This window comes from Rhea americana, unplaced genomic scaffold (assembly GCF_003343005.1).
Source record: "Rhea americana isolate MKP2758 unplaced genomic scaffold, rheAme1 scaffold_105, whole genome shotgun sequence".
NCBI lineage: Eukaryota > Metazoa > Chordata > Aves > Rheiformes > Rheidae > Rhea > Rhea americana.
Window position 1 is genome coordinate 2,046,689 of NW_028185095.1, and position 13,131 is coordinate 2,059,819.

Consider the following 13,131-nt stretch of genomic DNA (forward strand, 5'->3'; position numbering starts at 1 on the left):
CCTGGCCACTACCCCAATGAAAAGTAATAATAAAGCAATGTATTCCTGGGGACACCTTTATCCTACAGACTGACGGATTTGCTGGCACTAGACCTCATTTCACAGGACGCCAAATGCCCTAAATTCCTAATGACCATACATGACTTAAATGCACAGTGTCTCTGTGCCCCTATCTATATCGATCTATATGTATCGATCTGCCCCTCAGCAGCAATACATCTCCACTGCATTGTATACGGAAGAGCTTGCCATCCCCCAATAAGGCATTACATATGTATAACTAATACATCACTATCATCAATTTAAATAAAGGCTTTCTGAATAATCAGTTTAACTTGAATGTATAAGGGTATCCTGTATCCAGAAAGGTTATACAAAATATAATAGCGCTTGAGGACAGTTAAAATGCAGAAGGACTCCAGCACACAGCAGCCTCTCAAAGTCACCAGTACTGAGCATTGAAAAAGATATTTTTGCCTAAACAGAGATATTTTCCCCTACAGAAAGAGAATTCTGAGGAAAAATATATCCAGAAGAGAGATCATGGCATGCTAAACAGAAATCACAACAATTTATTTTGGGGGAGAAAAAATATTATAGCTAAGTTTTACTTAGAAACGGATGTTTTTGTACTATGACAGATGACTGGCCTTCAGGTAAGCAGATATACCTCCATTCATCTTTATGAGCTTTGGAGGGTTATAAGGTAACAAATGGACTCAGGAAAGGAAACCAGTGTATTTAATTTTACATAATTCTTGCTTAATAGCTGAAATAAAGCAATGCCATCCCAAATCACTAAACTAGATAACTTCTAGGAAACTGCTCAGGTGATCAAAAAGACAGTAACATCACAAATATTCACTTAAGTTGAACAGAATTCTTCCAGTAGTAGTAGGACTGGAAAACAGTAATATTTCAAAAGGCTTTTTGGCCTTTGCCTTATTTGTGGGTTTTTTGTTTGTTTGTTTGTTTTTGTTTGTTTGTTTGTTTGTTTGTTTTTGTTATAACAATAGATGAGATGTCGGAGTTCAGGATCCTGCAGGAAAGAAGTAAGGCAACAAGCAGGACTGCAACCCTGGACTTCAGGAGAGTGGACTTTGGGCTCTTCAGAGACCTATTTGGTGGAATCCCATGGGTTAAGGCCCTAGAGGGAAGGGGGGTCCAGGAGAGCTGGCCTGGACATGAGGGAGAAAGTCTGGAGAAGGGAAGAATTCCCTTTGGTTGAGGAGGAAAGGATTAGAGACCTTTGGGCAGGCTGGGCATACACAAATCCATGGGCCCAGATGCAATGCACCCACGGGTACTGAGAGATGTGGTGGATGTTGTTGCCAGGCCACTCTCCATCATCTTTGAAAGGTCCTGGAGAACTGGAGAGGTGCCTGAGGACTGGAAGAAAGCCAATGTCACTCCAGTCTTCAAAAAGGGTAGGAAGGAGAATCCAGGCAACTATAGGCCGGTCAGCCTTACCTCCATCCCTGGAAATGTGATGGAACAGCTCAGTCTGGATGTCATCGCCAGACATATGGAGGAGAAGAAGGTGATCGGGAGTAGCCAGCATGGATTCGCCAAGGGGAAATCCTGCTTAACCAACCTGATAGCCTTCTACAATGGAATGACTGGCTGGGTAGGTGAGGGCAGAGCAGTGGACGTTGTGTACCTTGACTTCAGCAAGGCTTCTGACACTGTCTCCCATAATATCCTCCTAGATAAGCTCAGGAAGTGTGGGTTAGACGAGCAGACAGTGAGGTGGACTGAGAACTGGATGAAAGGCAGAGCTCAGAGGGTCGTCATCGGTGGTGTGCAGTCTAGCTGGAGGCCTGTGGCTAGTGGTGTCCCCCAGTGCTCAGTACTGGGTCCCATCCTGTTCAACTTCTTCATCAATGACCTGGATGAGGGGACAGAGTGCCTCCTCAGCAAGTTTGCTGATGTTACCAAGCTGGGAGGAGTGGCTGACACACCTGAGGGCTGTGCTGCCATTCAGAGAGACCTGGACAGGCTGGAGAGCTGGGTGGWGAGGAACCTTATGAGGTTCAACAAGGGCAAGTGCAGAGTCCTGCACCTAGGGACAAATAACCCTAGGCATCAGTACAGGCTGAGGGCTGACCTGCTGGAAAGCAGCTCTGCAGAGAAGGACCTGGGAGTGCTGGTGGACCATGAGCCAGCAATGTGCCCTTGTGGCCAAGAAAGCCAATGGCATCCTGGGGTGCATTAGGAAGAGTGTTGCCAGCTGATCGAGGGAGGTGATCCTGCCCCTCTACTCAGCCCTGGGGAGGCCTCATCTCGAGTACTGTGTTCAGTTCTGGGCTCCCCRGTACAAGAGAGACATGGAGCTACTGGAGAGAGTCCAGCATAGGGCTACAAAGACGATCAGAGGACTGGAGCATCTGCCCTTCGAGGAAGGAAGGAACTTCCTACCACAGGAAGTTCTGCCTGACCGTGAGGGGGAATTTCTTCCCTGTGAGAGTGAYGGAGCCCTGGACGAGGTTGCCCAGAGAGGTTGTGGAGTCTCCTTCTCTGGAGATCTTCAAGGCCYGCMTGGATGCAACCCTGTCTAACCTGCTCTAGGTGAYCCTGCTGAGCAGGGGGGTTGGACTAGACGCTCTCCAGAGGTCCCAACCTTACTGATTCTGTGATTCTATACTTCCATGATTCCATTTCTGATTTAGTACCTCTTCTTTTCTTAGGATTACCAGATTCTGCACCTACAGATCTCAAAGGGATCTTGGCAACCAGGCCTAATTCAAAATGTTGGAGTTACAGAATTAGTTATTTAATGTAATCCTCATTTTGCTTCTTCTGTTTTTTCAGTAAAAATATTTTAATCGCAAGGGAACTGTGCCTAATATTCTACATTCTACTTCAAATCATGACCATATGCATTGTAACAGAAAGCAGTTAATAGCAGCGTATGCGTATCCAGGAAATTGCCACTTAGGATCAGCTGCCTGCCAACACATTATAACCACATCAAAATCAAAGATGAAATATTCTTTGCCTTGTAATGAGAATATTTGGTATTTTATTTATTTATTTATTTGGTAGGGTAGTTACTCCTTGCACATCTCACGAAATGCAATATCACTTACTGGGAAATTTTTGCCTTTTTCACAGGTATGATTGTTACAATTGCTAACACATCCACTTAAACCCTTTTGCTTGATTTCTGGAGTAAAAGAGCATGGTCTGATTGCCTAGGCATGGGCATCTGTGCCATTTCAGATGCTTTAGGGTATTCAGGACGCCCATGTGGGACAAGCAGATACTGCACAGGAGCTCCGTGCTCCTGGCACAACAGCTGGAGACCGGGCAGAGCACCCAAGGGCAACCGAAACGAGCCCTAAGTGCAACCAATGTTCAGGGACGGTTTTTACTCAAGAACTGGAATAATTACTGAAAAAACACTCTCTAGAGTCAGTCTTGGAAAAATAACTTATACAGGCGTGATAACATTTTTAAAATAAAAGGCTTACTTCCTTTTTTTCAATGGTGACTTAGAAGCCTAAGAGTCATAGAAACTTATGGTGCTTTMGATTTCTTCATTTTTAATTTTACCTGCTTTGTAAAATTAGAATTCAGAGTAAAACAAAGAATGTTTTATTATTTTAAAATTGAATTCGGAGATTTGTGGAACACTATTTATCTATCATTATAGTGAAAYCTATTCATGATTCTTTTTTTTATTCACATCTAGTTCTCCTACAAAGTCCACTTRTGAATATGAAGCTGAATTTCACCCCGTTTTTACTTTTATTAAATTARCAATAATAAATTTTGAACCTATGACCAAATAAACCCATTTGCCCTCTGAGACCAGGAGATTATTTTCAGGCCTACCACCTACATAACCTTAAGCAATCACATCTAGCTGCTTTACACAAAACTTATGCAGTAAGGAGATAAAGGCAATGTAGATAACATCCAAACTCAAGGCAACAATAGTATTTTGTGAGAGTCCTCACTTTATTTGGTCCATGCAATTTATAGAACAATTTAATTTGCCTTATGCAGACCAAGCTTTTCCAGTCCCTTGGGTGAAYATGGTATAGGAAATGTGTATAAGTGGGCAGGTTTTAGCGTAYGTAGAGGGCCTATCTGATGGAGAACCTCATGGTGGTCCACAGCTGTGTTACACAGTCTGTTCTACTTGGGATAAAAGATAATTTCACACCTAAAAATCATGTACTTTAAGGTACTAACAGTTACATATTTATTCTCCATTGGTATCTACCCAAAGTCACAAAAAGGATCYCTTTTTGCTGTAATTGCTATCTTAGTACTATGAATAGGGTCCACTCAACCTTTGAATTCTGTTTTTCATGTAGAAACCTTAGAAAAACATAGAAATTGTTTCTTTCAAGATACTGCGCACTTTATTTTGCTTTAAAATACATCACTAGCAGCCAAGGCTAATCCTCAATAACTTCTGAAAGTCAGCACATCTCTGATTTCACAACGTGAGTTTTAAATGTGTGGTTTAGCCAGTGATATTGTGAGCTAAGAGTCTGTTCCAGCTCCGTGATAATGCTGGCATTAATTTTCACTTATAATTGTTTCCTTCTTAAACAGTCCCACGGAGAGAGACTCTCGTATCCCTTCATTACACATAACTTATCATGGCATTAAATTTGCCTAAATTGTACTCTAGCGCTGCCACACTGCTGACCCTTAAGTCTGTAAACAAATACATTTGTTCTCTATATATTTATGTTTTGTCTTCTAAATTGTGAGAAAATGAGCCTAGAATCTTCACATTGTAATTGTATCATCAAAGCCTGTTGAGAATACGATAAAGTAACCAGAAGTTAAATTATCAATAAGAGTCATTTATTTTGCATTTTTATTTTAAAGAATACTTATGAGAATTGTGATAAATTAGCAGTGACAAACTACTTCTTGCAGGCTGATTTTGTGTGGAGAGTTTAATTAAACATTGCAGCTGTTTATCTCTATGGTGATTAAATTTTCATATGTAAATTACATGTATTAAGATCAAGATACTTATGTAAATGTCACTTGCCTTAATGTTTTGTGTTACTGTTATTAACATCTAACCATCAGCTTGTAATCTTCTTGTATTGCATTACGCTGGCACGCACTACATGACTAAAATAAGGAGATTTGTATCTTAATAACAAACAAGTTTTTAAAAAGAACATCTTACTATGTAATTGAGATGAAGATAAAAAACAAAAAAATAAACTGTCAAGTGTGAGCTGCAGTAAATTTTGGAACTGCAGAGGTTGAAGCGACGTTCACCGAACACCTCCCGCCTGGCAGCAAACAGCCATTGCCGTAGAAGTTAACCGGGTAGCAGTAGCCTCGGGAACAAGGGCCAAGCACCGATCTCGGAGGCAAGCGAGCTACTGATGCTGCTCGCAGGGAGCAACGCTAATTCGGCGTACGCCTCCCGAGAGCAGCCYGCACCGCACCACCGCACCGGGACGGCACGGATCTGCAAGTCCACTTGAGAGTCTCCGTCCCCTCAACCTTACGGCAACTGAAGGCACACTGGTTTATTTTGTACACGTTATAGTCACCGCCAAATAAAAAATAACTATTATTATATTTCTGATATGAACATTTTCTAAACAAAACAAAACAAAATTCAAGCAGAAAAGTCCCTAAGATCTATCTATACCTATTTCTAACAACAAGCAAATAGATCACTAATGTCTCTTTAGTAACAGCACTTTAAAACTCTGTGTCTTATTGACAGTCAGAAAAAAAATCCTGGGATTGGCCTTTTATTACATTTTGCACATCTTTTTTCTATTTTTGCCGTACAAGGTTACAACATTGCTTTCTACTACTACTTTAGAAGCATAATTTTTATTCACTTTGATGATAAAGATTAACAACAAGTTGTATTGCAGAAATAAGAAAATCTGCCATCTAATCTTAGTTATTAGAAAGAGGCAAGTTCTTAATACAAAAATATAAAACTTCAATACAGGAAATACTTTTCATCATGCCACTCATGTTTGGAGTCTACCGAAAGGCAGATACTCACTGATAGCAGGAAATCAAATTCATCATTTGCAAAAACAAGAGACCAAATCGCAGTAGGCAATACACAGAAAACGAGATAAAAACCTCTTGAGATGAATTTCATTTGAAAAATCTATAGGATATATATGATCTCAGAGATCACTTGGAAAAGGAAAAAATCACTGGGAGGTGGAGGTTTCATTTTCCCACATTATCATCCAAGAGGCATGCTACTAYCAAAATTATCTCAATAATCTACTCCACAGCAATGAAATCCTTTGAAGATGCCCGAAATAATTGTACGGACGTCCTGATGGGCACACTGAGGATGAGCGTTGTCTAGGGGCTTAGAAGAAGTTCAATCACTCTCTCAGCAAAGCAACACGACGAGCTCTGAAGAACGAGCAGTCAGCTAGCTCGACGGYGAAAGAAATTAGCAGTTAGTTTAAGTGGGACTGTCCCTCGCTGTTAATAACGCCGTCAGCGCGCAGCCCGGCTTTGCACTCCTATGCTGCCATATACGCATTTTTCTCTGTAGTGTTAATCTTTAAATTCACTCCGAGCTACCTTTTTTTTTTACCTTAGGGTCTTGAATCACATCTCAACTAGCCTTCTGGGGTTAAACCAGTCTGCTTACAGTATCCGCTATTTCCAAATTACAAATAGACAGGATAGCTCCTTCCAGCGCAGCTAACAAAACGAGGGGGGGCATTTTCAATACTAACTACCCTCCCACGAGAAGCGCGGCGAATTCAAGAAAAAGCTCAGGACTAGAAGGAACTGATGCTCCTGTACACCACCGGATCTGGCGTGAACCCTACCAGTTTGCACCAAGAACCGCTGCAACCCGCTGGGCAGCTGCGGAGTTTCCTTTTTGCAGCAGACAGGCTGTATAAATTTCTGGGCTTGTAACTGTTCTTTCTCGTGGAAAACTTGCTGTGGCAGAAAATAAAACTTTCCAACTGTTATAGATAGYCACATCTCCTGGTAACAGATTGGAAAACAAGTTCTAGATATCATACCACGTTGGCTTTTTTAAGCTACTTTTTTAAAGTCTATTTCTCAGCAATGCAATGCTATTTCTCTCATGCACCGAACATTCATTTTTGCTAACAAAATTGCGCTTGTGATATTTACTGACTGATTGCGATAGCATTTTGGCAATGGCAGAAGGACCTCACCCCGGCAGGCAGAGCTGCCCGCGCGACCCAGAGTGCCATCKCCGGAGTCAGAGCGGCAGTCGGGCAGGATCACAGGGGCAGATCCCACGAATACAGGCTCATTTCTCAGCGCCACAGCTCCTTCCTTCGGTGGGGCTGCTTGGGCAAGGAAGGGCAAAGAACTCAGCCTCGCCTGCGTAAACGCGTTAGTTTTATTTAGCTAAGATGTTTGCAGCGTCTCTGCCCAGAGCGTCTCAACTTACCACTGCTACTACACCACGGTGGTATAAAAAAAGGAGCATGGTACCATAAAAGGGCAAAGAGGAACAGGATAATCGTAAGGGAGAAAGCTTGTATTTCCTCCTACAAATCTCACTAATCATCAATAATCAGCGAGCAAGTGTGAAATACTAAATGTTTGTAAGGGCTTTTGTAAATTACTACATTATCATAAAGATTGCCTGAATCTCTCAGCAGCTCTTAAACCCGGACAGATAATGATGAAGTTCACCAAGAGGCATTTTTCTTCAATAAGAAAACCTTGTTGTGCTGTTTAAGTCTAGTTTGCCATAAAACTTCTTTTATTCATTGGCTGGCTGGCTGGCTGTCTGCTGAAAATAATAACTCTGAATAATAATCATAGCCAGTATACTTGGCAGCAGATCCACTACAATTACCAAAAGTTAATTAGAATTATTAAAATAACAAACACAATGCCACCGATATTATATATCTACATTTAATAATGGAATCCAACAGTGCATCTGATTCATGAACTACATTATATTATTTTAAAGCCTTTTCTTGCTTACCGAATTAAATATTGATGGATTATCCTCGCCGAATCAGTTGGTAGATTGAATTCTATTTATGCAGGTCCTAAAAATTAAGCTATAGAGCAGAACTATAAACAGCTTGTTGTCTCCCTTGAACAGTTAAACAACTTGCACTTCATTTTTCCTTCTTGTCTCTCTACCTACGGTATTACATTCGGAAAGTGAAATTCCCAGCTAAAGTGATTAGGAAAGCACAGTTTCACCTCTCACCACTGATTTGCTGTGAATCTTTTTAAGGTCCTGCTTGCGCRGACTGTGTCGCGTTGTGTCGTCTTTGCCCCCCAACGAGCCCTAATGATTTTAACGTAGCTCCGTGCGCACACAGGCTCTCACAGCTTTAGCACAGGCATGCGTTGCAACAGTTCTCTGCTCTCAAAAATGCTTTATTTTTAAATCCTAAACTGAATTATGCAGCATGTTGTATTAGAAGCAAATTTTTAAGCTTTATAAATTGGTAGATTTGAAAAGGAGTTGCTGACACACGCAGGAAAACTTACAGTGCCGCTTTGTGCAGACAGGCATCGTCAAGGCAACATTTAGTCTTATTCTGAGTTCGCCTTTTTTAACCAACTGAAAAAATACACTTCTGTAAGCCATCCTTCTCCTCAGCCACTGGCAAAACACAAGGTGAGCTTATCGGTCCTGCCAGCAAGAGACGGAGCTGCCTGAGCAAATGGTGCACACCAAGGAGGGAAAAAAGCCCACACCTCCCTCAAGCACTTGCTTTCAAGGTCTCTTATCCTTTATATATATATAAGAATAAAATACATAAATTGTCCTCTAAAGATTTTAAAGCAAAATGTACCTAAAAGCAATGACCTCTTAGGATGAACGTAACCAAGGCAGCTACCAATTGCCCAGTAACACAGAAACATTACCAGCCAGGGACTGGATTTTCACCTACTCACCCCTCTGCTAAGTTATGGTGTGTCCTAATGACACCAAGTATTTAAGAATGAAAATAAAATCAGAAGAATTATTCAAAAAAAATGTTCACAGGATTTCAGGCTGAAATGCTTTTCTAAAGTTCACATACACAGCAGGAATGAAAGTGTAGAAGATGGAGGAGATGTAACTCCGCTACGATCATTTAAAAATTAGGTTTTCCCTTCCTGTTTGGGTACCTTCTTTCTAATTTATTTTTGGATCRTTAATTCTAAATAGTTGCAAGGGTATCTGCCCACATTTCCCCTGTGATGCTGAGGAATGTATTGAAGATCAAAGAAGCTGGTCATGCCCGTTCTGAAGAACCCTCTTAACAATAACCACAAGCTTAAGCTATAGAACAACTGTCCTGTCGCAACTGTAGTTAAGGAGAAACAATGAAAGATAAGAATGATGCCGATGTTTTGGTTGCAAAATGTTGCAGTTCTGTAAAATAGTGTAGACTATTTATCAGGTTTATCATTTATATCATTTATCAGATATTTGGATAACTGTGGTAATTCTAGAGCTAATACATGCCGACRAGCACCGACCTCTGGGGACGTGTGCGTTTATCAGATCCTATGACTGTGGGCAAATCCTGCAACATATTACATGAAAGAACAACGACTGCTTAATATACATACAGAAAATAAGCCATATATTTTAAAGTGACTTAATGCATCTACATTAAAGACGCAAAATCAAAAAAAAAAAAGTACAAAACCAGAATTTCTATATATTGTAATTTTTTCTTACCTTTCACTGACGATTGCAACAACAAGAACAGGGGAAATAAAACTGAGAAATCTACTAAATAGAATTAAAATAATATGACTAACTTAAGTCATCTAATCACGTTCTCCATTTCCTTCTTCACAGTCCASCCCATGAAAACGCTGAAATAACAGTGCAGACTCTTACAGTTAAAATTACAAAATAATAGGGTAGAAAAGAGCAAGGGGGAGAGCTTTCCCTGCTACTGGAAGTTGATATTTATGAATTTTAATGCCCAGCATAATCTAACAAATCCATCCAGGTACAGCAATGCACAGTAGAGCAAACCACAGTGACTCACTGAGTTTCCAAAAAAGATTTCCTCGTGTGCTCCGAGAGGAGTTATTGGAAAATATTCAGCCTGCTCTGAAAACAAGTTAGAAACTCTCAATCTTAAGATAGTAAACGCAGAGCTGGACAACGACTTACCGTTGCGTTATCTGCAGAAGCCCTTACAAATGATAGCAGCTCTCCAGAACGAGGAACTCATCAACATGATAAAATGGTAAGTAACATAGATATAATGCAAAGAGAAGCGATTCCTAATGATTTTAGGGAAAAGCTGTGTACTGACAGGAAATGTCGCTCCTTAGGCTCTCTGAGATTGGCTTTCAGCTGTCTTTTGCACGGATGCCGTTGGCACCTCACCCCGGATCCTGGGGCAGTTTAGGAGAAGGAAACCTCTGCAGCTGGATGTTGTAACGTGACCTTCAGGACTACAAGTACGTCACAAGCAAGGAGCAGCCCGAGACGCCAAGGCACTCAGACTGCACAAGCCACGTGGGCGCCCGGAGGAGAAGCAGCACCGGGGAGGCAGACGGCATGGTCCACCTGAAGTGGAGACCTGGGGACACACGTGAGATGCTGGAGAAAGGGAGGACCAGAAGGGAAGACCTCCTGAGGGGCAGACCTCGAGACCCAACGCTGCAGATCAAGCCATGGCATACCCTGCTACCAATCTGTGCAGATGTACTCTCACATCTGCGGGCCAAATTCCTAACACACAAGCACAACATAGCTAACAGGACTCATGCTCTCACCAGAGAAGGGAATTTGCCCTTTTTCTCTCTCTCTAACAACGAGTATGACACCAAGGGGCTCAGTTGTTCATCTCCTTGACCATTCTCTTGACATTGCTTCTCTTCCAATCTGCTGCTTTTTTGTTTCCCAGAATATCTGGGGACTTTTAGTAATTAAATAATTTCACACCACATTATCTACGGTTAATATGAAACTAAGTTTTACTAATTTGATCTCCGTATGTCTAGCACCATTTATTCATGCTGTATCACCATCTACGAACACATACWATATTTGACCTCTTGGTCTCTTCTGAAGTTTTTGCAACACTTGCAGCTATCAGAAGTCCAAAGAGCTGCACATAACCCAGTGGGGCCAATGTCTGGAGTTAGCTAAATATCTTGCTCAACTGCAAATTTATTAGCTAGATGTACTTTTTAAAAATACATACATATTTTCAAAAAGCATACATATATACGGAAAAATAATAAATTTAACATGATTTCGTATTTCATTTAACATGAAACAAATACTTGTGAAACTTGTGACTTGTGAAATCAAAGTTCATAAAGCTGAACTAGATTTCAAATATCCTCCACTCTCTTGTTTCAAGGTCTTAAGGAACGTGAGAGGATAAATGCCTGCCACCAGGTTGTGTTTTATACCAAAAAGAACCCACTGAGTTTGCTGCTTCCTGCTTTATCTATTAGGATGGGGACCAGAGGGTTGTTTGAAGAGGAATGAAGGRGGTGTAGTTTCTCCTTCAAGCGGGGCACTGGAAAAGGAGCGATTTTTGGACTCCCTTCCTCCTGCCATTTCCCCTCTCTCTCTCCATCCCTTCCTTTCCATTCCTCTTTGTGTTTCAGTCTCTGCCATTAGTGGTGTCCATTTCTCTTGGGAATTATTACTGTGGAAATGCCCCTCTGACATCYACACCATGCTGAGTTTTTCCCTTGACCCCCAGTGCTTACCGTGCCTCCTCCCCTGCGCAGCACAAGCCTGGGTACAGCCTCTGTGGGCTCCCTTGCACGTGGGAAACTTCTCTATTTGTGCCGGCTTGAGAGGTCACTTGGAGTCATTTTCTCTTGCTTTTAAAATCACCCTTTGCAAATTTTAACATCATGGAGTAAGCTTTGGTATCATCATTTCCCAAGGATGGTAAACTTAATTATATTGTTTTCTCTATTACTTGTACCTAATTAAGATAGCCATTCTGCATTTCCAAGAGAAATGGAGAAATTCTATCATAGTAAAAGAATTAAATGATACTTGAAATAATTATTTCAAACTGTTTSGGGCGTCATAGTTAACTAAACAGTTGAGAAGTTTCCAAAGTAGCCTTAGAGTCCTCATTAACTCCTGGAGAGTAAGTTTTCTGAAGACCTGAAATAATAAGCTGCAGTTTGAACATCACAGATTTCTAAAGACTGTTCTCAAAATCTCAAAGCTGCAGGGGAACTGGTTCCTCATGAAGGTCACTCGGTCTCTGTCCTCAGAGGCTTTCAAGATCCAGCAGGATAAAGCCCTGAGCAACCAGGTCTGACCCTGCTTGGAGCAGGGACCCCAGAGGTCCCTTCCCACCCCAACTATCCTGTGATCCAAGGCAGCAAGGTGCCTAACAGGACACATCGTAACTCTTTAGCAAAACACATTATTGATACTTCTYGATCTCCAGGTGGCTAACAAAAGTGTTTTCGCCTACAGCCAAGGTGCCTACAAAACTCAGAAGCGGGGGTAAAACTTTTAACATTGATTTCTGATGGTGCTACTGAGTTCCCAGGGAAGTCAAAAGGGSTGTTTTCACCGACTCAGAAGCTTGTGTGGATCAAGACCTTCATGTACCAGTTACTAAATTGAAATTCCACTCAGCAGAAGTGTGAAAATATTTTCAGCATATTTTTCAGCTCTTCTTCCTTTGCAGAATGAAAACAAGGTGACTGGATTTTATAGAAGTGAAAGACAGGCCATTAGAGGTCTGTGTAGTGCAAATTTTCCCAGATCTCTGCCAATACGTGTCATTACCAATCAGCGTGACCTCACACGATTTTATTTAATCAGCCTATTTCCGAATTCCTTAAAAAAAGCAAACCGAAGTTAAATAACAAATAACAAATATTTTAATAGGCCTTCGCATTACCAACTGCCAGACCAGCTGGCTAAACCGCAGCAGTTTGGGGGTTTTCGCAGCCAGGCTCGACGCGCCCGCGCCGCCGAGGGCACCTGCCTCGGGAGCCAGCTGCGGCCCCCGCCGGCRGCTCTGCGCTGCCCCTCGAGCAAAGCCCCCGGCAAACCCGCGTTCAAACCGCTCCCGCGGGGCGGCAGCGAGGAAAGAGCTCGGGTTTGGGGTTTTTTTTTTTCCCCCTTGTAGCGGGATGCAGGAGCGAAGGGCTGCGCGTCGCCGCCGCACGAGGGAGCCGCCTGCC